The sequence below is a fragment of the Vulpes lagopus genome, chromosome 2 (genome assembly GCF_018345385.1).
Source record: "Vulpes lagopus strain Blue_001 chromosome 2, ASM1834538v1, whole genome shotgun sequence".
In the NCBI taxonomy this organism is placed as follows: Eukaryota; Metazoa; Chordata; class Mammalia; order Carnivora; family Canidae; genus Vulpes; species Vulpes lagopus.
The window spans coordinates 77,920,514-77,946,259 of NC_054825.1; positions in this window are offsets into that span (position 1 = coordinate 77,920,514).

Sequence of the window (25,746 nt, forward strand, 5' to 3'; positions counted from 1 at the left end):
AGAGACAGAGAGAGACAGAGAGAGAGAGAGAGAGAGAGAGAGGCAGAGACACAGGCAGAGGGAGAAGCAGGCTCCATGCAGGAAGCCTGATGTGCAACTCCATCCCGGGACTCCAGGATCACGCCCTGGGTGGAAGGCAGGCACCAAACTACTCAGCCACCCAGGGATCCCAAAAAAATATTTTTTATCATAAAAGAAATATATGCTTCTTTATCACCTTGGAAAAATGCAGAAAAGTTGAATAAAGGAAAAGACTATTCATAATTCTACTGTCCTGTACTACAAAGCTGTGGTCATCAAGACAGTGTGGTACTGGCACAAAAGCAGGCACATAGATCAGTGGAACAGAATAGAGAACCCAGAAGTGGACCCTCAACTTTATGGTCAACTAATATTTGACAAAGGAGGAAAGACTATCCACTGGAAAAAAGACAGTCTCTTCAATAAATGTTGCTGGGAAAATTGGACATCCACATGCAGAAGAATGAAACTAGAGCACTCTCTTGCACCGGACACAAAGAGAAACTCAAAATGGATGAAAGATCTAAATGTGAGACAAGAATCCATCAAAATCCTAAAGGAGAACACAGGCAACACCCTTTTTGAACTTGGCCACAGTAACTTCTTGCAAGATACATCCATGAAGGCAAGAGAAACAAAGCGAAAATGAACTATTGGGACTTCATCAAGATAAGAAGCTTTTGCACAGCAAAAGAAACAGTCAGCAAAACTCAAAGACAACCTACAGAATGGGAGAAGATATTTGCAAATGACCTATCAGATAAAGGGCTAGTTTCCAAGATCTATAAAGAACTTATTAAACTCAACAGCAAAGAAACAAACAATCCAATCATGACATGGGCAAAAGACATGAACAGAAATCTCACAGAGGAAGACATGGACATGGCCAACATGCACATGAGAAAATGCTCTGCATCACTTGCCATCAGGGAAATACAAATCAAAACCACAATGAGATCCCACCTCACACCAGTGAGAATGGGGGAAATTAACAAGGCAGGAAGCAACAAATGTTGGAGAGGATGCGGAGAAAAGGGAACCCTCTTACACTGTTGGTGGGAATGTGAACTGGTGCAGCCACTCTGGAAAACTGTGTGGAGGTTCCTTAAAGAGTTAAAAATAGAGCTACCCTATGACCCAGCAATTGCACTGTTGGGGATTTACCTCAAAGATTCAGATGCAGTGAAACGCCCGGACACCTGCACCCCGATGTTTCTAGCAGCAATGTCCACAGTAGCCAAACTGTGGAAGGAGCCTCGGTGTCCATCGAAAGATGACGGATAAAGAAGCTGTGGTTTATGTATACAATGGAATATTACTCAGCAATTAGAAACGACAAATACCCACCATTTGCTTCGATGTGGATGGAACTGGAGGGTATTATGCTGAGTGAAGTAAGTCAATCAGAGAAGGACAAACATTATATGGTCTCATTTATTTGGGGAATATAAAAATAGTGAAAGGGAATAAAGGGGAAAGGAGAAAAAATGAGTGGGAGATACCAGAAAGGGAGACAGAACATGAGACTCCTTACTCTGGGAAACGAACAAGGGATGGTAGAAAGGGAGGTAGGTGGGCGGGGTATGGGGGGTGACTGGTTGATGGGCACTGAGGGGGCACTTGAGGGATGAGCACTGGGAGTTCAATGTTGGCAAATTGAACTCCAATAAAAAATAAATTAAAAAAAATAATTCTACCATCCAAAGACAACTATTGTTAATATTTGGATATGTTTTCTTCTAAGATTTTTTTCTGTGCATAAATTTTATAATTTCTTGTATCTTTCTAAAGATAAAATCTCCTACCCTGGAGATTTCATAAATTTTATTTTACATTTCTTTTTTTTTGGTTTGTTTCTTATTTTTTAATTTTTAAATTTTGTAATATATATGTATAATACATATATATATCATCCAGACTTTATAGAACTGAAATTTATTTTAGATCCAAGTTAATTACAAATTATAATCTCGAAAGGGCTGAAAAATACCTCTAAAACATATATTGACTTTTTTGTCATTGTTTGGACATTGTACTGCATTCCTCAAGTGGGCTGCTTGGAATCCTCACATAACCCTTCATGACGGATGTTTCGTGTCTATTTTATAGATGAGGTTCTCAAAACTCTAAGAATCTAATCACATCTCTAAGGTCAAGCAAGTTGTGGTGAGAGAATGGGGCTCAAATTTTGTCCTTATGCCAGTAGTTATGGTCTCTGGCTCACTAGGAAGCCTAAATGTAGAATTGGTCTTCTTATTTCTTTTCAAAACTCTAGTTTTGATTCTTGCCTGATCTGTTTTCTGATTAACTTTAGAAAGATTTTGTTAAGGCTTAAAAAATATCATAGTATAATTCTGGTTGCATTTGTGTAATATGTATATATGAATTAATTTGAGAAAAACGGGAATTTTAGTATATGTTGTCTTCTATCCAGAAATATAGTTTGTCTTTTATGTAGCTCAACACATTTTAAAAATTATTTTCCTCATTTGGATATTTGGATCCGATATATTTCTCAATAAGGCCGTTAATTTTCTGTTGTTAGTGGAAATAATATCTTTTTGAATATATTCTCTAACTAGTTATTGATTATATATGGGAAGATATTGACTTTTAAAAATACTTTTGTATACATGCTGAAGTTTTAGGAATCAAGTATTTCAATGTTTGTAGCTTTCTCTTAAATGCTTTCGCAGAAAAAAGAGAAAAAAAAATACAAACATACAGATGTCTGGGCAAAATGAGAGAAAAAGCAAATGTGGCAAAAATGTTAACAATTGATGAATATTGGTTTAAAAAATGCGGGTGGTCATTATACTATTCTGACTTTGTAGATGTAAAATTTCCAAAATAAACGCTGAAAAATGATCTTATATTTGGTCATTTTATTATCTGGCTAATTCTTATATTTTTGTGTAGATTCTCTTATGTAGTGATGTCCTATTGTAAATTATCATAATTTTGTCTTATATTTTCTAATCGTAACATCTCTTATTTCTGCCTTATGTCTCCTTGAATTAGCCAAAATTTCAAGAATGATGTTAAATGAAAATAGCAGATACCATTTTTTAAAAAAGATTTTATCTATTTATTTGACAGAGAGAGATAACAAGTACGCAGAGTGGCAGGTAGAGAGAGAGGGAGAAGCAGGTTCCCCACTGAGCAGAGAGCCTGATGAAGGGCTCTGTCCTAGGACTCTGGGATCATGACCTGAGCCAAAGGCAGATGCTTAACTGACGGAGTCACCCAGGCACCCTACAGATGACATTTTGATGTTGTACTTCTTATGTTTAATTGACAAGCCCTAAACTTAATTTCCCTTTTTGGCATAATATCAGTATCTTTCTATCAATCATTATTATTTTTAAATTTTGTTCAGGAACTTATTTTTCTATTTTTTAATTCCCAGTGAGGTTTTTTCCAGTATGACTGAGGAATTTTATCACGGTATTAAATAATACATTTTTTTCTAATGTTACTAATATTTAATTTTCACTAGTGTCTTTCACCAGAAACTAGCAAATAGTCCCAGCAAACTGCCAGGGACATAGTAAATGAACAACACATATTTGTTAAGTAAACAAGAAGAGGCAAAGCAATGTAAGGAGAAAGGTTAATGATGAAGGAGAGTGTCAAAAATAAACTGCATTTTTCACTTTTGATGCTGTCCTAGTTTGATTTAAGAGGGATTGGTTTGATTAGAATTCTGGATATTTCTATGATTCAATTACATTGACATTTGGAGTTGATATTTCCATTCTAATCCTGAGTATGAAAACAAAGATCTAGAGTTTCTCAGACCATCGGGAAAGGTTGCAGAGGAACCTTGATAATCCTGTGATCGTATGTTAATATATAGTGTGTTATGACTCTAAAAAGAAGCTGCTCAGTTATGTAAAGAAGCTCAATGTCATGTACTCTATATACTATCAGGGGTTCCCAGGGAGGCAACTTAAAACTAGAAAGCATCACCAACATGGAGATTAATATTGTTTATTTTAATCACAGTGATATGGGAATAATTATGTCTTCTATAAAAATATTTTCAAATGTCTTAAGATGTTTCATAATATCTTCTCAACAGTTTTTTACTTTCTTCATGAGAGACCATCTGGTAGCTGAGAGGCAGCATGGTTAATGAGAGAGAGCTTGAAATCTGAATTTGGAACTGGGCTGTGCCACTTACTACCTATGAGGCCTTAGGAAAATAGCTCCACTCCCCTGAGCTTCTAATTTTACTACTTTGTCATTTTTGTGAGAGTTAAAAGCAATGTCACTTTGTAGATGCTGGCACATAGTAGCAGCTCAATACGTGTTGGTTTCTTACCTTCATTTTTCTCCTTTTCTTCATTTACAGCTTTTTTCCTTGGCATTAATGTTCATTTGCTCTGTTATGGACAATAAGGACATCATCACAGTGGAAGAAAATGACAGTTAACGATTCTGCCTTTGTTTTACCTAACATGATAGTCTCCTAGCCATACAAACAGAGCCTATAAATAATGCCTCAAGGGTTGTCCAATGGTTTTCAACAACTTGCTCATTGTAATATACTTAAAAAAACTGAGGTGGTACCTTTAACAATGACTATCCAAGCCAAATTACTTCTCTCCCATTGAATATACTTTTTGTGGTATACTGTGTTGGAGACAAATTATAAAAAACCTTACCTTTGAGATACAAACCTAAATAAAAATTAAAATGAAGATAGTTTAGAAATGGAAAAATTGCATAGTTCCTGTAACATGCTTGATAAGGAGACCATGTTTTCAAATGTTGCAGAGGTAAGGAAGATCCCCTTTAATTATTTTTTTGAGACCGTTTAATTTTTGTCAACCTTATTTCCATTTTCTGTTTAAGAGTCTGTGGAAGAACAGCTTCAGACCACTCAGTGTTTGGTTATTCCCACCTATCCAGTAGCCTGAGCAGAGGGAGCTGTGGAGCAGACCTCAGTGGTTGGCTAAGTGGCACAGGCCTCAGTGTGGAAGTGTACAACTCCAGACCTGGCTGTGAGCTCAGGCTGAGCAGCCCTGAGCTCAGGAGCTGGAGCTGTCCATCCACCTTGCAATTCTTCCTTGCCACAGCTTTCAGCAGCAGCCTGTTTATCCTCTCCAATCTGTTGGAAGCAGGAGAGATTAGGCATGATCTCCAGCAGGAGCTCATAGGGTGGTGCCACGCATGCTCAAAACTTCCCCAGGCCTGCACCCACCACCTCAGAAGTGTGCTCCTTATGGTGGCACGGGTCGGCAAGGCCCACATAGCACAGAGAACAGTCTCTGTTGCCCGGGGGGATGGTAGGCAGGTTAAGGTAAGACACCTGTGTGCGAGGCTGGTGGTCAGCCCTGGGATCAGTAACCACAAGAAGACACCACTTCGGGATGGCTGCCCAGGCCCAGCTGCTGAAGCTTCCGGGAGAGAAGCACCAGCAGTAGGAGCGGCTCCAGTAGCAGCAACCAACTTCAACAGCTCCTGGCCAGTATTCCTGGAGGGGAGGATACTGACATCTTAGTGGCAGCAGTGGCCCGATCTGCCGGCAGTCATTCATCCCAGGTCTCTTCAGATTGATAAGGTAATGCCATCACTTTGCCTCTGGTAGATGATGGTTCCATTTGGAGATTAAGCTTGGTGCCACCTAAGTGGTTTTCGGCTGGAAGGAATTTGGGAACATCCTTCTTCATTATTTGCAGGACATCACGGGCCCTTGATATTATAGTTCCCCTTTACGTCATGATGGAAACCCAGAACAACATTGTATGGACTCTTCTGGGTGGTGCAGAAAGACTCCTTTATTTGGTCAAGCCTATTTAATCCATCTAAGAAAAAATGAGTAATTCTTTTAAAACTCATTTTTAAGGCAGGGCTTTGAAAGGGAATAAACAACATGTTAGTGATAAACTAATAGCTAAGATCTAATTTCGCTTGAAATTATTTTTATTATGTGAAGAATTATATTTGTAGAATACAACCTATCCATTGAAACATTCCAGTTATTAAGCAGTGGCACAAAACAACGCTGACATTATGCAGCATTTAGAGCTACCAGATGAAAGCTGATTCTTTTAGCAAACACGTGCTTTGATAAGACTTGTGTGTCAACCGAGTAAAGCTTGATGGATGCAGGACAATGTATTATTGACCATAAAAGCTTTAAGATGTCGTAAATATTTTTTTCTTAAAGATTTATTTATTTATTTGAGAGAGAGAGACAGAGACAGAGAGACAGAGAGCATGAGCAGGTGAGGGGCAGAGAGAGGGGCGACAAGCAGATTCTCTGCTGAGCAGGGAGCTCAGACACGGGGCTCCATTCCAGGCCCCTGAGATCATGACCTGAGCTGAAACCAAATTGGATGCTTAACCAACTCAGCCACCCAGGTGCCCCAAGGGCAGGGAATATTGTAAACATTTAGATACTGTGTTCCATCCATCCATTCATCCATCCATCCATTCATCCATGCAAGACCCATGCTTTTAGAAATTATCTAATAATAAGTTTTATTTTTTTACGATAATAAACTTGATTCTCCAGGCAAAGTTACATTTTTTTTTCTACTGAGAAACATACATGGGTCACAGGGGAAGGGCCCTAACCAGTACTCTCTAAATATTGCATGGATAAATGGCTAGGCAGTAGAAATGAAGTAGATCTGATTCTGATTGTTAATTTGTATTACCTACTGATAGGTATTTTATCAATTTTTTTTTAAGCAGGAGCTTGAACTCACAACCCTGAGATGTCTAAGACCTGAGCTAAGAGTTGGATATTTAACTGACAGCCACCCAGGTGCCCCAATAATAGCTATTTTTAAATGGTTTAATTCTAAAATTTGAAATGTGGTTTCCAATTCCATATAATTATTTGAACCCCTATAAGATGAATCTTCCTTGTGACAGTATATTTTGGAAGGAATTTTAGCATCTTATTGGTGATAGAGAGACACGTGGACTACACGATAGTATAGTCAGTAATATTTTTAGCTATTTGAACAATGTTCCCAGAGTTTTGATTAATGAACCAATATCAAACTGGAATGTCTCCAGTGACATGTCAAAAATGTCTGTCCTAGAAACTTCTTCCTCAAAGTTCATATGACTAATGTAAATGAAGATAGTCAGACACATCACTGTTTGTGGAAGTTGCAGAAATGTGAGAAATATATTAAAACATTGGACACACTGACTCAATGTGGTATAAAATCAACACAATGAAGTTTAATACACACACACACACACACACACACACACACACAGATCCACCCAAAATGTAAGATATGTATGTATGCAACCTTGCATTTTGGCTAACAGTATCAACTGAAGTATATTTATCAAGATTATTTCTTGTTTTACTTATTTATTCATAAGAGGGAGAGGCAGAGACAAGGGCAGAAGGAGAAACAGGCTCCATGCAGGGAGCCTGATATAAGACTCGATCTCAGGACCCTGGGGCCACGCCTCGAACCAAAGGCAGACGCTCAACCCCTGAGCCACTTAGATGCCCAGGGGGGAGAGCTCTTATAAGTAGCTACACACACGGATGTATGCACACACACACACACACACACACACACACACACACACACAGGTGATAGTGGTAGTGGAGGCTGTCATGTTCATCTTACAGTATTTAGAGAGCTCTCATTCAGGAAAGGAAAGACATTTTCGTGTGTCTGGTTTTCAAAGGATTGCACTAGGACAAACACGATGGAAATTACTGAATGTAGATTTCCACTAAAGGTAAAATTTCTAAGATATTGGCTCATTTAGCTCTTTATTTCTGGAAATATTAAAAGAGCCTGAATGATCATGTATCAGAAATATTTTATAAGGGAAATTTATGTTGAGTGAAGGTTTTCATTAGATCTTTTATTTATTTAAAGCTCTGGAGTTCTTTTTAACTCCTAGGTTCTATAATTTAGTTATATTTTATCTTCTTTAATTCTTAATTATTTTTCCATGTTCTTCATATATCCTATTAAGAAGCGCATCTTTTCCTCTACTGCTTTATTTCAATATAGGCACTCATCTCTGGATCCAAGTAAATGTTCTCTTTATCTTCACAGCTAGAAACTTTTCAACATTATTGCCGTCTGGGTTTTAAACGTCCATTACAAACAATTATGAGATTTGGATGAACCTGATAAGATGGATGTTATCCAAAGACATCAAATATGATCTCCTTTCCACAAGATGGGGCAGGTGGTGTCTCAGAGGCTGGGTCTGGGCAATGATTTGGAATTTGGAGCCAAAGGAGGCGGAGACAATTAGCAGAGGCAAATCTTAGGGGTTTCCAAGGTCAGTACGCAGGGTAAACAGTGCGGGAACAGTTGCCAAAGCCAAATGGAACAAAACAAGGAGGGTAAACCAATTCTCAAAGCCGAGAGGGTAGAGAGCAAGAGCGGATGATTTCTGAAATGGCTTTGAGCAATGCAAGAAAGGCAAGAGCAGAGAAACTCTCCAATCTGGATTTTAGCTTTTGTCATATCCACAGCCTCAGTGAGTGAGGCAGCGGCAGGGAGAGGCAGATGCCAGAGCTCTTACTAAATTGATATTATGAGACAACATTGATTTATTTAAAAATATTTAATGAACACCCCTTACGAGTAAATTACTTTGCTAAGTACAATAAAAAACAAAAAAGAAATAGGCATGGATCTTGTTCTCAAAGAGCTTACTTTCTAATGGGATGGAGAGATATAAATAGAAATACAATATGAATGGTAAAAATATATATCATACAGAAATTAATTGGTAGAAGGAAAATGGACTTATTTTTTGCCCGGTTAGGTAAATATGTAAGGGAGCCAATATGAGAGGAAGAATGGAAATAATTCAAAAGAAAACATTTCCAAAACTTTCTATTACACCATTTTTTTAGCTTTCTCATTCAGCACAATTGTACCCTCAAATTGAATTTAATTTATGAAAACAAATACATGAAATAACTGTTGAAAAAGCTTCAGCGTTAGAAGGACATTACAAATCAAGCACTCTGCATGAAGTCACTGCAGAATGGTGTGGTTAAAGGAGTTGCCCAAGTCACACAATACGTTTATTTGTTGAGTCCTGCTTCTCTAATGAATAGGTGTTCACAGGAAATGATTGTTCGTGTGGGTCCGTTTTAACTAGTGTTCCACCACCTTGTTAGGCACCTTTGTAAACTCATTAAATTGCACGTGGATGAGTTTGCGAAATGTGTTGTTCAACACCTGAAAGCATTAGGACTGATAAACTTGTTACAATGCATGCACGAAAATTTATCCAAAATTATTATTTTTGAATATATTTAAATGACTTATTTATTTGTTTGAGAGAAAGAATGAGTGAGCGAGGAATGGGGAAAGGCGGGGGGGGGGGGGAGAGAGAGAGAGAGAGAGAGAGAGCGAGAGTGTGAGAGAGGTTCCTAAGCAGACTCCGTGCTGAGCACAGAGCCTGAGGCGGGGCTCTATCTCATGACCCTGAAGTCAAGACCTGAGATGAAAGCAAGAGTCAGACACTTAACTGTGCCACTCCCACACCTCTAGGACATGCTTTATTAAAAATATTATACCTATCTAATCAAACACTGGTTTGGATCATGCCAGCCATCTCCTCTCCACGGCCTTTAGAACTAGTGGCTAAAGGTTTTCTATTATGACAAAAAACTAGCTATACACAATGATACTGAAGCTTGTGTTCATTTATGATGTTGTCTACATTTCTTTTCAAGAGTCACTGAAAAAACCAAGAGTCACCAAGGACATTAAAAATGTAAAATATAGTCTACTGATAGATGCACAATCGTTTTTATTTTATAGTATTAATCCTATTTAAAACTTTCTTGTAATGAACTTAGAGAAAAACAGCACCATTTTGCTTGGGTTTCCATGAGAAATCTCAGACACAGAAAGGTCACAGTGTGTTAATGATAGAAATACCAAACAAAACAAAACAAAACAAAACAAAACAAAACAAAAAAAAACCCCAAACACAGCTATGGATTAAGCACAAGATTTTTTTTTTTCTTCTAGAAGTTCATTCTTTTCCAATAAGTATGGGATTTATAAAGTTCAATAAAAACATAAATTCTTTGTAGCCTTCATTTTAGTTTGCATAAAGAACTGTTTGCAGAGCCAGCAAGGTGTTAAAGGAAAAAGAGTATTAATATTATGGATATATCTGCCAATGCAAAGTAATCTTGGGATTAAAGTTTTTCTATTTTCAGTAATTTTCTTAGACAACGCTTCAATATTCAAAAACATATGGTGTTTACAATTTTACCCACAGGCTATTTTTCCAAAATGACTTCACTGATGGGCAATCATAGGATTTTCAAAATAGATTTTCATTTCTTAATTTTATTTCCTCCCCTCTTTTTGGATTCTTAACTCTTTGCTATTATTACATTAACCAAGATAAGTTGATAAATTCATTATTTTGTGGGAGTGGTAAAATTACATGTTTTCTTTAACAACCTATGTAAACCTATGTAAATTAAACTCATTAATTTAAAGAGTAAATTAATGATTGTATTTATATGTATAAATGCATAAACATATTTGTATATTTGTACAACTACTTGTTTTCATATCTATAGAAAATAGATATCCTTCGTAAGTCTATAAATTGATGCTTATTCAAGGATATTGGACCAGTTTTACTTAGTGTGAAAAGTCTACCACATTTTAGCCATAACAACTACTCACAATAACAGAGAAGTTTAATTAATACAGTAGATATATTTTCATGTACTTTGTGCAAGAAGACATGTATGCTATGATACTACTCTCGGAGTCCAGAGCATTCTAATCAGTCAACAGAAAAGGAGAGACTGCTGACATTGGGAAAGTAGTAATTTCTAGCTAAACTTTTGTGAGCATGTGCTATTTCTGGGATGCTTAAATTCATATTTATTAATTTTTATAACCTGCCAGCTCCACCAATTGAGCATTATTTGTGGACCTAAGCCATGTGGAAGCAAAGTCATTTGTCCAACATTATACAGATAAGAAAGCCTGGTTAGGACTTGAACCCAGATCTACTGTCTCCAAAGAACCAAAATAAAGAGACTGTGAATGGCAAACTTGTATAGCATACAGTGGTGATCCGTTAAGGTGGGATGTTGATTATTAGAGCACTGCCTTAGGCTATTGATGATTAGGGGGTTGGCAGATTGTGTTCACTTGTATGCATGTAGTCTGTCCAAGTGCCAAGAAAGTGGAAGGGAGTTGACTGTAGTTGTTGCACTATTTCTGGATTCATTCAGCTCTAGGTTGGGACTCTGACACAATCATGGGCAAGTTACTGACCATCTTTCAGTTTAAAACTTTCTCATCAGTAAATTAAGCTTATTAATAGCACCTTGAGAGGCACCTGGGTGCCTCAGTAGGTTAAGCATCTGCCTTAGGCTCAGCTAATGAATCCCAGGGTCCTGGGATTGGGCCCCAGGTAAGACTCCCTGATGAGCAGGGAGTCTGGTTCTCCCTCCTTCCTTCTCTTCACTCATGTTCTCTCTCAAATAAATAAGTAAAATCTTTAAAACACATAGCACTTTGCAAGTATGCTTAGTGAGCTGTATTGAGACAATCCGTGTGAAGTTCACTATAAAGATTGCTTAGTGTATATTAAGCACTCAATAGTGTGGTGTTAATTGTTATCATGAAATTTTAAAGTTATAATACTCATTCAAGGCTTTATTACAACACAGACATTATTATTTTTGAAGTAGGCTTCATGCTCAGCATGGAGCCCAACATGGGGCTTGAACTCACAACCCTGATATCAAGACCTGAGCTGAGATCAAGAGTCCCACGCTTAACTGACTGAGCCACCCGTAACACAGAATTTATTGGCTAAAATATTCCTGAATGGTTCAAGAGCCCACCAAATTAGCATAAAAGGTAATTATCATAAAAGATAAATGAATGTTCAGGGTTGGAATACCTTAAATGGTAGATGATAGAGCATAGTTTAAAATTTCCATTTTGTGCTCTATTCAAATGGTAGAAACAGTATGAATGTTGTAGTGCCTGCCTAGTGACCTGGCACAATAGAAAATTGCTTGATATTCTAAGGTGGTTGGAAGGAAATGAAAACCTAATGAAAGTGTTCATTTGCAATACTGTTCCTTTTTCAAAGAAGGACTTGAGCTTCAGGTAGATGTAATAGCCTGTCCCATGTTTTGTAGGTGGCACAGCCACGAACCCCCTGAGGTCTGACCTGTCCCTATGCCACTGTCTTCTCCATGACTTTCTGAGTATAAGTGAACTCTTACATGCTCGCTGAAGGCGAGTTGGATCTCTCAGCCAAGGGTGGTTTCCAGATGAGTGCTTAGCCGGTGGAGCTGCGAGTGCTGGTGAGTTAACCTCCCAGGATGGATCTGCAATCGCCGTGGGATGAGAGTTAGTGGATAAATAGTCCAGCTCTACCACCTACAGTGATACAACTTTCAGAGGTCCCTGGCCAAAAGGAGCCTCATTTTTCCACAGTGGTAACCCCCACACCAACACACCTCTCTATTCATTTTTGTTCTTTCTCATTTTTCTCCTTCATTTCCCTCACGGTGCTTACTGGACTACCTGCACCCACATCCTGGTTTTCTTTTGGAGAACTCTAACTTAAGACCCACCCTCTACAACAGCTGCCCATGACATTGTGCTACTAGCAGCTGGGCATGCTCAGGGTCCTTGCTCCACTGAGAAGGCTCCTTGGAACCATGGCGGATCCAGTCATTTTACTGCACATGGTGTGGAAATTCTGGAATGATGATCCCTGGGACCCACCCAATTCTGATGCCATCATCTCAATTCTTAGGACTTGTCCTTGGTCACTAGAAAAGCCTGGGAGCTCATGGTGGAGGAGGTACAGGTCTTTGAAGTAGCACGTTGCATTTTTCTTGTGAGAAGTAAATTGCATTTTTTTTCCCATTAAATGACAGGTAGAATCCTTAAACTATTTCCTTAGATAAATCAGTTAAGATCTCTGGGCCTCATCTGAAAGGCTACATTAAGTCTTTAATAAAAAAAAAAAAAAAAACTACGCCAGATGGAATTTCTTTTGGTTCCAAGATGTATGATTTTAAAATTCCTCAGGATATCCAATTTTAAAATTTTTAATATACTTTTTTGCATTTTTTTCTAATTTTAACATCAATCTGTGTTCATTGTAGAAAATCTGGGAATAAGAGGTGCTGTTGAAGTAGAAAACAAAGCTAGTATTTTTTTCTTTCATTCTTCCATTCTATTTGTACAAATAGATATAAATCACTACATACACATAAACATACACATATATAACTATGTACTTAAAACATTAGGATCCTATTTATAAATAGTTTGTATCACTTGAAAAACTTGACATTGCCTTATTGTATTTTCCAGTATTAATCAATATTCTTCAAACCATCCTACCCCACAATTGATTTGATCCTTTTTCTACTTGTGGGCATTAACCCTGTTTCTTATGTGTCACTATTATACTAAAAAGCTGCAGAAGTCTTTGTTTTTCACTCTCTGATTTAGAATAAATTTCTAGACATAGGATTACTGGTTCCAAGGGTAGGAGCAACTTTGGTTCTCAATGTATTTTGCCTTTGAGAAAATCAGCATATTCCAACTAGAAGCATACGAGAGTCGAGTTCTTTGTTTTTTATTTTTATTTTTTTAAGATTTTATTTATTTATTCATGAGAGACACACAGAGGCAGAGATACAGGCAGAGGGAGAAGCAGGCTCCATGCAGGGAGCCTGATGTGGGACTCGATCCCAGGACCCTGGGATCATGACTTGAGCCGAAGGCAGATACTCAACTGCTGAGCCACCCAGGCGTCTCAAGTAGAGTTCTTTAAAAAAATAATAATTTTAATAACATTGAAGAAAAATATTAAAAAGTGAACACCATAGTTAACTGAGTTGTACAAGCTGTGCCCAGTATTTTCAAAAGCTGCGTATTCTAAAAAAGTCACTCTAAACACTGCTCAGAGCTTACTTCGCCTTTGCTGTTGATGTAAGCCACAAGTTAAATGTAATGTTTTTTTCCTGGGGAGGACCCAATTAGGATACACATCATAGAAGCACTGTGGGATGGTAGGTTTGCAGTGGAGGCTCTCTTATTCACACATTTTTGTTCATTTTACGAGGAGGCTGAGCTGACGCTCCTTCTCTGTGCCACTGAAGGAGAGCAAAAGAGGAATGGAAGCATGACCCTTGGCTTTTGGCAAAAAGGAAGAAAAAAGAAACAACTAAGTGCAGTGCTAGCAGGCGGCTGAACGTAAACCACAATTGTGGAGTTAAAAAATTTTCCTTCACTCTATCGAAAAAAACCCGCTGATATCTCATTTGGATGTTTTCTTTTTTTATGGCAGTATTATGCAAGGAAAGTGGTACTTAAAAAGCCATAATCCATCGCTAAAGGCATTAGTTTCCTTTTACAGTTCAGGTGCAAATGCAATATACCATGAAAGACATGTTACACTCCTTAATGTTTCTTCTAATAAACAGGGTAGGAGAGTGGTCCACGTGAATTTTGAATCCCAGAAATTTTCAACTGGGAACTGCCATGAAGAGAGAGCTCTAAAACCACAGCAGGAACTCCAGACCCAGCTAACACAGTCCATTATAAAAGGAGATACTTTCCTACATGAGAATAAACTTACTAAATGGGTCTCTCCTTTCAGTTAGGTCTTTAAGGAACAGTTTAAGTGCACGAAAACTAGTTTGTGGTATCAGAAAATGTTTGAACGTTTTAGCTGAGAAATTTGATAGCCCCCTTCTCAGAGACATTCGGGGATTTTCAGCAATTGGGTTAGAACCTGTAGGCACACGTCACGTGGTGAGCTGTACTCTGCAGGCCCCAAGTACTACCCCATAAACCTCAGTATTTTGTTTCTCCACCCTTGTTCCCTCTGTCTTTTGTGTTTATGTATGTGGGAGAGGCCTGTTGAGTGTGGCTGATGTCTCCCAGCTGTGGCCTCTCCATTCACCCTAATTTCTCCCTCCATAGCTCATTTGGTCCCAAGCAGTGGTGAAATTGCTGACTGGTGAGTGTGTCCTGCCACAGAAGCCATAGGCAAGACATGACCATAACCAAAAGAGCATGAAGGATGGAAAACACCATCTGGACCATGCAATTTAAACACCATAAACCCCTCTTTTTTTCAGTTAAGAAAAATCAGCCATGCAGCCTTTTGTTGCTTTCTGCTGTGGCCAAAACCACTTAGGTTGCAATCCGCCGTTAGTGAAAGAAATCCAAAGGGACTCTGGAAGATGCATTGCCCTGTTTTCAAGTTCTATGTGCAGCTTTTTTTGGCCCACATCTCTGTGGACCTCTCCTCTGCTCAGAGCTTAGGAAGTGCCTCCCAACTGTACATCTGTCATCGCTTCCTGGGAATTTGTGTTCTAGTTGTCGGTAGACAAGGAGAGTTTGTTTTCTGTTTTATACAAGCAGTAACCCAAGAATGAGCAGGGCATTTCGGAGAGTTTATGGTCACATGGATTTAGGAAAAAAACAAAACAAAACCAAAAGTACTCCTTTCTGATTCTTAACCAGATTTAGTTGTTCTTTGGCTTTTGCTCAGCAATGAAGATCCATACAGTTATGTTATTGCATTTTGATAGTGGTATTTTTTTAAAGGTTATATTTATTTGGAAGAGAGAGAGGGAAGGAGAGTGCGAGCGGGGAGGGCCAGAGGGAGAGGGAGAAGGAATCTGAAGCAGACTCTGCACTGAGCACGGAGCCCCACTTGGGGGCTTGATCTCACGACTTGAGCCCCAAACCAAGTCGGTCGCTTAACCAACTAAGCCATTCAGGAGCCCCAATAGTGGTATTTTATAACAGTGATCAGGTTGCTTTTATTTTAATTGATGATTGAAACTGAACTCTCTAGCCATGAGGGTAATTAAATAATGGTTTTCTCAATGATTTGGGTTCATTGCAAAAAGCATTCATCTCTGTTGAGGGGTGTAAGAGAAGTATTGCCAGACAGTAAAGATGATATTGGACTCAGGGTTAGAGATCCAGCTCTGTCACTAACCAGCTGTATGATGTGAAGAAAATCACCTAGCCTCTTTGACCTCAGTGTCCTTATCTGTGAAAAGAGAGTTGGAATCCTCTTCATTTCTGCAAACCCAAACGTCTTAAATCTTCAAAAGGCAGATCAAAGAAGAAAGGAAAAATAAGCAGCTGCTATTTGATGATGCCTATGAAGTGCCAGCCACCTAGAAGAATACATGAAGTGCTCTACACACATTATTTGCTGTCATTAAATGGAGCAGGTGCTACTATCATGTATACTTATAAGTGATGAAATTGAGATTTAGAATATTTGAGGGATTATTTAATGTCACAAGAGGAGAGCTGGAATAAAATCTCTAGTCTCTCCAGTACCAAAGCTTGACTCTTCGTAATTGTTGAGCATTTATTATGAGCATAGCAGTTTCCATACATTATTTCATTTAATCTTCAGAATAACAGTTAGGCTAATATCATCATTCCTATTATGTAGATGAAGGAACTGTAGCTTAAAAATTCAGAAACCTCCAAGGGTGACATAAAAAATGTGGAACAGGAGAGCCAGGATTTATTTCTTAGCAGCCACGATCTTTCTATGACCTCAGTTGAATGTTTAGATATACTCAGTGTTATTGGATAATTAGATAGCATTTTGTTTACTTTTAAATTTTGGATTTGACTTTAGACTGGCACGTTCAAATTCATGAAGCCAAAGGTTAGGGAATGTCATGGAAAATGTTATTTATTCTCATAATCTTTGAACAAGGTAATAGAACAAGTTTAGGCTTAGCTCCAGACCTCAAACAAAACCTTGGACGACCTAAAGGACTGATGGGTGGCTGGTGGGGAAGATTGAAGTCCCCAAGGTTGGATCCATGCTATTCACTTTTATAAGTCAGATAATTTAAGAGTTCAAAAGTTCTCTTTGGAAAAGATTGCATGCTATCTTGAAATCTGGAGAACATCACAGAACATCTGATCTCTTTTTTCCACGACATTTTTTTAATAAAGGCATGAATGGAAGTGGGTACCATATATTGGAACCTTATCAAATGATTGCTATCAAAAAGAGAGGCTGCAGTGTAGACATAAAGTGTTAGTATCAACTAGAACATGGCTACTTGGTCGATAAATGGAGTATCATTTTTCTTGTATTTTGGATGGTATCCAGTCCGAAACAGAATCATTTGGGGAGTGTGCCTCAACCAGTTATATTGAATCAGAATCACTGGTGGATGTGCCCATGGCCCCTGGATTTCTGAAAAGCTCCCCTGTTGATACTGATATGCAACCAGGTTTGGGAACCACTGAGCGATGACGTTTGGCCTCTGGCCTCTAAGCAGTCTCTTGCAGGGAGTCTCTGAAAAGAAATAGGGATGCTGTTTTCAGCTACATATCTAGAAGGATTTGATGTTTTAATGAAGGCTTAAAGAGAAGAGTCACCAGGAAACTCATTTAAATGCCACTTTTTAAGGCCGAGGCCTGAATCACAGAAAAATCTCTGAAAATTTTGTGATTCTTTTTTTTTTTTTGCCTTGCTCAAAAATATAGTTCTTCTTCCATTTTTTTTTTTCCTTTCAAGGGAATGGACACTAACAATTTAGACTGTGCTTTATATTTCCTGTGGTTGGAGGAGAATGGAAAACAAAGAAAACATTTTGCTTTTCATTCTGAAAGCATGATGCATTCCTTTTGTGAAGAAACTGGGTTCAGAATGCACTGTAAGGAAAATTAAACATCAGTTTTCATGTATTCTCTTGAGAAATATGTTTTAGAAATGTGTGCACCATATATCAGAGTATTTTACTTCCTTTAAAGTCAGACCATATATTTTGATATGCTCTCAATTTAACAAAGTGCATCAGTTCTAAAGGACAAACATTTTGGTATTATTAATTTGCTTTAGATTTATAATGTCTTTTTCCATTATGGATATGATTTAGGTCTTAATTTTTTTTTCCATATTCTTCTCTTAGCAGCAATTAAATAGGTTTGCCATGAGGTTTTTGTTTTTTTGTTTTTGAGTTGATGAAAAGGGCAAGAATTATATTTGGGTCAGTGTGTGCAAAGAAGGAATAGGAATTCTCTGTGGATTATAAAAGAATGAGTAGATTTTTACAAAATGAAAGGAGAAACTAATATTGCAGATGTTCAGGATAAAATCAGTTTCTGGGAAGAATCTTAAATCAAAGATTGTAAGTTCTGTAAATTTTTGAAGTCATAGTATACTTCATTTAAAATAAAACCTTTTGTTTTTCTCTAGCCAGTTATGTATGGTTCAAGTAGTTTCTTATCAATTAAGTTAAGTCAGGTAAGGAAGTACTGATGGTAGGTCCAAGGAAAAAAATGTCCTTTTACCATTTTTCTGGTGAGCATTTTGGTTTAGTTGACGTGTATGTTTCTAATAGCTGCATATTCCAAGATCAGTATCTAATTTATGTGTGAGAAAAATACATTCTTTTTTTTTAAGGCAAAGAGAAAATCAGAATGTTATGGGTCTATTCCATTGATTTCAGAAAAATAAACATACCGACAGCACAAAATGCTGCCAGAAGGATGAGGACTAATGACTGTGGGTCTGTTTGCTTTTAATCATTTAACTTCCATCAGGGAAAAGTCCACTGGAAGGAATATTAAAATTCAAACTGAAATTGTCATTTAGAATCAAGTTCTTGGGAAAGTAGGCAGGGTAGAGATTGACTATAAATGGTGAATAATGTAACACTGATTTAAGATTTAACTGTATTTTGTATGTTCCATGAGGCCCTTTGGATCAGAGCATTTCTTTGGAGAAATTGTACTTTGTTTCCAAGGCCTGTATCTGCCCACAATGGGTGCGCTGCATTGTGGTGATCACAGCGAGCCATTCACAAATGGCATCGCTGCAGGGTTCTGAGTCAAGAAAGGAGATGTTACTGTGCTTAGAGCAATTCTCTCCTGTATATTCCTGAGCAAAGTGACCCAAAGATAATGTTCACCTTTAACTCAGGCGAATTATGTCCCTTTACATTAAAGAGTTTCCTTTCCAGGAGTTTAATCAAAATACTTTTTGATATGAGTTCTCATGCAAGGCAATTGGCCTTGTTCTAGGGTCACATCCTCATCTAACCATAGCTAGCTTTTTGAAAATGCTTGACCACCAGTCTGTAGAGAGAAGCGTGTTAAGTCTAAGAAACTTTCATCCTGGCTACCAGGAAAGTCACTTGTTAATTTTTGCTCTACGATTGCAAATAATATTTTCACAGGAGGACAACATGGAGAAACAAATGGTATTGCCTAATGAATTCTGATTAATCTTATGATGGATTATTTATCCTCAGGATGAACATCGAATGAATAGAATTTGGAGTTCCTTCAACGACCTGAGGAGCATTTGCCTCTGTGTTGTGATCTGGATGATCAGGTACCTTCTATTTCTTGCACATGCTTCAGCCACAAGTGAGCCGTCAGCACTTCCTCCCTCGACTCACATCCCTTGGATATGTTCAAAGTCACTGATGAGCACACGATCAAAAAGCTAATATCTCAGTGAAATAAGCCAATAAATTTGTGGAATGGCAAAATCAACAAGGCCTTGGTGCACCAGGTTTTGGGTTGGATGTCTATTTTTGAGTCATTATGCACATAAGAATCTTCTGGACTGCAGTGATGGTAGTGGTTCTTAAAGTTTTCTGGGGATTGATGTTCCCAACAAAATCATGGAAGTTTCCCTTTTGCTAAAAATGTCATGCATGTGTAAGTTCGAGCCATTACATTCTGGATACATGTAGGTAGAAATTTACATAACTCTCTATAGAGAGTTAAGTATGTATTGGAAAGAAGAAGAAAAAAAGAACCTTGATGTCATCTCTCCCTCAGAACCCTCCATGGAGGAATTCAGGCACTAACTTAGATCATAGAGCATCTTTAATGTCAGAGTCTCTGTTTCCTTATTTTATCATTCCAGTGTTGGTTCATTACAAATGTTGTCTTCTTTTTTTTCTGCAAGGTAAGACCTAAATGGAGTTACTGTTTGTGTGTGTGTGTGTGTGTGTGTGTGTGTGTGTGTGTGCGCGCTTTAGGAAGGGAATCATCATATACTAAGTATACTACCATACGTAGTTATTAGGTGAATGAATCTGGAAAGTGGCTCTCAGACTTAAGTGACTAAAAAAAGTTTTTTAAAAAAACATAATCACCACGGAAATAAAGATAGAACACTGAGATGGTTTGGGGCTTGTGAAAAATTTAGAAACTGATAAAGCATTAGGGAATCCTGCCTTTTTTAATGGAAATAAAAATGAAGCAGATGGATAATATGTGGCTAAAGATTCAGGGTTATATTTTCCACTTTCAGCATTTTGGTGTCCTTATTTTTAGTGTAACAAACTGTTGTGGTTAAGGCTTGAGTGTTGGTATTAATGTTTAATGAAAGTTATATATTTTTCCCTTGAAATATATAATTTTAACAGACTTGCTGCATGCTTAGATGCCATCTTATTACACTGAGGAGTCAATTTTTTTTCCAACAGAATACATCTGCGATGATTATATGATGGGAAAATAGTTCACAGGAAGAGCGTTTTCCCTCAACAGACCTTTCCTGAATAGTCCTTCTGCTTGTATAGCCTCTGCTCTGGCAGGAGTTTTTGTAGGAAGTAGACCACACTTCATTTGGCCTGTTCATTTGCGCAAAGATGCACTTCTTGAGTGACTACCTACCTCTACCTGGTAAGAGAAAAACTATAAATAGTGACCTTATCTGAACTGATATTCATAATGATCATCTATGCACCTAAAAGAAAGTAGGTGCTAAATAAATCTTCCAGCCTGGTTCTGCACATGCTTGCTATGTATACACATCATAACTCTATGATATAACCCAAATAATAACAACCTGCCTTTATTCATAACACCAATTGATTTGCTTAGAACTATAGTAAGGTCACAAAAAATTAACTTGTTCTTTTGAGGTTTGTACATTTGGAAATGCTCTTCACATTTGCCTTACATTTTATGAAAGTATACCTTACTCTGCTCCTAAATGATCACTTTCTCTTGTTCCTCCAAAGCTTTTTTTCTTTTTTTTTTTCTTGAGAGAGGGAGAGAAAGAGTGTGAGCAGGGGGAGGGGCAGAAGGAGAGGGAGAACAAGAATCCCAAGCAGACTCTGCACCCAGGGCAGAGCCCGACTCGGGGCTCATCTCAACCCTGAGATCACGACCTGAGCCGAAATCAAGAGGTGGCCGCTCACCTGACTGAGCCACCCAAGCACCCCTCCAAAGCTGTTTTTGATTCCAAAATATTCGGAAATAAAGAATCAGGTTGAAAATTAAATAATTATGGTCACCTTATACAGAGTATTTGTTCTGAGGTGATGAAGCATGTAATTCTTCGAGGGCATGTGGCTTAAGAAAAAAAATATACCTCCTTTTGAAGAACAGATGGAAATCTCCAAACACATAACCAGTCTCAGGAGGTGTAGCAGGCAGAATGATGACCCCCCCCCCCCAAAAAGGTCCATGTCCTAATCCTCACAGCCTGTGAATGTTATCTTACACTGTGAAGATGAGTTAAGGTTGCAAATGGAATTAAGTTTGTTAATCAGCTGACCTTAAAAGAGGGGGATTATATTAGATTGTACAGGTGGGTCCAATGTAATCAAAAGGATCTTTAAGAGTGAAATAGGCAGAGAAGGAGACCAGAGTGATGAAACAGGAGAACAACCCACTATCACTGGCTTTGAAGATACAGGAAAAGGCCACAAGCCACATAAGGCAAGTGGCCTCCAGCAGCTCAAAAGGGCAAGGAAACAGATTCTCCCCTAAAGGAAATAAATTCTCCTCTACAATATCAAGAAAGGAACACAGCCCTGCTAACAGAGATTTTAGCCCCTTGGGATCCATTTTGGATTTCTGATCTACAGAACTGTAAGATAATAAATTTGTGATGTTTTTTGTATTTTTGTAACTTACGGCAGTGGTCGAAAACAAATGGCAGTGGTAGAAAACAAATGCAGGAGGTGTCTCACCTTCCGATCTGGCTTTGCTAATTCATTTCTATCAGGTATGACATGAGTGGATTGTGATTTAGCTAAAGGCAAAGGTACTAGTGTTCATCTTCAGCCCTCAACAACTAGCACATTCTTAGCACAGAGGCATTCAGAGTTGGTGAATATGTCCGTGAGATATATGCCTCATTCTTGGCTACATGCTCATAAGATAGAGCTGCATGTTCAATTCCTTAATAGATTTTGGAAACATGTTTAGTGGTTTTACTTACACTGAATGGTAAAACTAAATGAATTATATTTTTAAAAAATGTATTTTAATTTGAAACAATTTTGTCCAACTTTATCAACTTACGGTTGGCTAACTGACAAGGAAAATAATCTGTTTCCAAGGCCAGCGAGTTCTCGTTTTTAGCTCTGTAAATATAATGAGGAAGCGAGGAAGGGAGTTAAGGAGAAAGAGAGTGCGGGGGAGAGAACGAGATAGATTGATTCTCAGAGGATTTGACAATTAATATCCTAACCCCAGTCAATCTTGGTGGAAAAAGACTCAATTATGCAGTACCAGTTGAAGAATAGTTTTGCTGTCAGAAAGCTTGTATTTGTTGTGATTGAATGTGATTCAGGTAACCCCAGTGGAATGGTAAAGTCAGATAAAGTTGAGATTTGACTGGGTTTGCATGACCAATAACCTTTCCAATTTAATAGAATAAATAGTGCCTCTATGTGTGCTTAACATATTGACATTATCTATACCAGAATGAATTATTTTTGAAGGAATGGAAGGATTTTCTGAAATCATGTTAAGGAAGACCTGTGACATAATAGCATTTGATCATCTGGATTCAAATATATCAAATGCAGGCTATAAAAACCTGCTAGGATTAGCCCAGGGTGCACGTAATGGTCCTGTCTTGCTGTTCTTATAGGATAATGATGTCCCATTGTACAGTTTATGAATGGAATCTAATATAATCTAATATAACTGCAAGATTGAAGAAAATCTAGGTTGTTTAGAATTTTTCTCAATTTTATGTCATTAGTTCATTATGTGTGCATAGATATAGCTAAATATTTTTCTCATGCCAATTTCACTAGTAGATTAAGAATATCAGAGTTTTAAAACATTTACAAAATTGAAATAATTTATGAGCTTTTCAAAATCGTGTTTGGGAAAATGTGTTGAGGCCATCGGCAATGGTGATTTGGAATGTGTTGGTCTTTTAAAGTGGTTTTTAGCATTATAAACTACAAATTAAAGAAGGAAGATAAATGTGCCAACTATTTTAGCTTTTCCATACAGCAAAAGATATACAGATATGGGCATGAACTATCTAGAAGGGATATAGTTGATGGGCACCTTAATATTTTGTGACTCATTGACTTCTTTGAAATTTTTATGAAATCTATGGTCCCTCTCCTTAGAAAAATGTACATTTATACACACATGCACACACACATTTGTGTATTATGCACTTTCCCAGAAAATTTATATAGCTCTTGAAGCCCATTCATGAGTTTGCAAGGGTAAAATCTTGTTCTTTAAAACATGGTGGATTTCTTATCTGGACTACACTGATACAATCAACTTGAACTTTGGTTTCTTAGGAGATTTCAGGAATGTGGCACTTCCGTATTATAAAGAATGAATTTTTTTTTTATAAAGAATGAATTATTTGGGGGGCACTGTAATTTAAAATTTTAGCCAGTTTAGGAGCTAATTTTAGATAGTTCAGGGTAATTGATTCTGCTCAAAGTCTAAGGTTTTTAAGAAAGCAGAAAGTTTTAGATGGAAAGTGAATTCTAGGACTCAGAGTAAAAAATTCAGACAACACCAAAGATTATAAATGGAAGAGGATTCTAATTTCCCCAATCTGATTTATGAGTGAAAGTTGATGAAGGTTGGAAAGAACAAGAGTGGTCTTTACTGCTACCTCATCAAGGCCAGCAAGGTTGCATGTACAGGGGGTCTGCCTGGAGGTTCCAGAGGTCCTGAAGGAGGTCCTTAGAACCTTGGCACCAAAGTACTGGGCCACGAATTTAGAAAATGATTGGTCAAGGGACAGGGATGGAGGGTGTGGGGGTGGAGGATGACTAAGCAATAGGCATTGCGGCTGACTTCATCTTGAACCTTGATCTTTGGACTTAGGTGACATTCAGGCATCTTCTCTGATAGTGGGACAAAAGGCAGGCTGGGTTGACTTCACAAGTAGGAACAAGCCTGCAAATCTGCTAAAGGTAGAAAAGCAATGCTAATCTGGGTTCTTTTGGAAAATCACATGCATTTATGTGGTCTATATGTATCTAAATAAATTCATCTATATTAGCAGGCAAATTCTAGCATGACCTAATGTTACTTACTCTGTGGAAGTCTTCTGGATCACTCCTCTTTCCCTATTTAAAAGTATTAGAAATGTGACTGAGAAAGATGAGTTCAAAACCCCAGTGGAATTTCCGATGACCTTTGATCACCTTCATCTTCGAAGATTTTTTTGTGATTTCCTGAAAGATTTCATCAGGGATACAGATTCTCAACTCCAAGGCTTTGTGGCTGTTCTTTGATCTTGTTCTGGCATCAACCCAAATGTGGAACTTTGCCTCATTCTTTATTTTGCATGCACATGCACACACACTCAAATATTCGCAAACATTCATCTTTGAAACAATGCTTTGTTTCAAAGTATAGAGTATAGAGCTGACTTTGCTGATGGTTTTAGGACATGAAGGTTAATATATTTCAGCAATTCAATTGAAAAGAAAATGTTCAAAAGGTGGTGTGGGCAACAAACGAGGGCTGAATCTAGGCTTTTCCCTCCATAAGCCAAGCCATAGATGGGGCATGGGGCTGTGTCTGCCCACAGGAAAGGTCACCTTTTAAAATTCCTGCAAAGACACCAGGCCATCCACTTACCAACAGTTTCCCTGAGCCTGGAGAGCACTAGAGGCAGGCTGCATGGGTTTGAATCCTGTCCCTGCCACATACGAGCTGTGTGGCAGTCGGCAAGTTATTTAATCTATCTGTATCTCATTTTCCTCTTCCATAAAGTAGGAATAGTAAAAGATCTACCTACTTTATAGGGTCATTGTGAGGACTAAATGACACATAAGCATGTAAAGTGCTTAGAAACATTGTCTAGCACATAGTGCTCAATAAAGGCTAGTCATTGATATTCTCCTAAATATGTCATTTATGCCATAAATGACAATATTTTATTCATGTAATAAAATTTCTAGTAGTTTCATGTTACTGACAGCATAAAGTTCCAAACCACAATCTGACATTTAAAGTCCTCTCCACAGTCCTTCAGTTGCATTTCTCTCTTCATTGACCCATGATGAAGTCTCCATAGTAGTCACATGGCTTGCCCATGAGCCCTGTCTTACTGCTCTCCCCCAACTCTAAGTCTCCTTTCATGTTGCTGGATACATCTACTAGTACAATTCACATAATACAGCCTCAAAAGACATTTGCCAAATGTATGTGAAGGTTAAAGAAAATATTTCCTTGCCCAGTGACAAATGAAAGAATAAAAGAAGGAAGAAGAGAGAAATCCAAGTGTTCCTTAGCTGGTAGTCAACGAAAATTGAAATCAAAGGCCCTCAGTGGGACCTTCATTGCCTTTGAATACACTATGCCCACTGTAATATGTCTACTTGTGAGCAAAACTACCCGGCAGATGCCTCCTCTGGTTCCCTTTTCCTAACGCTTCTCACCTAAATTAAGGGACTGGGATCTCTCCCAGAAATATCTGATTTTC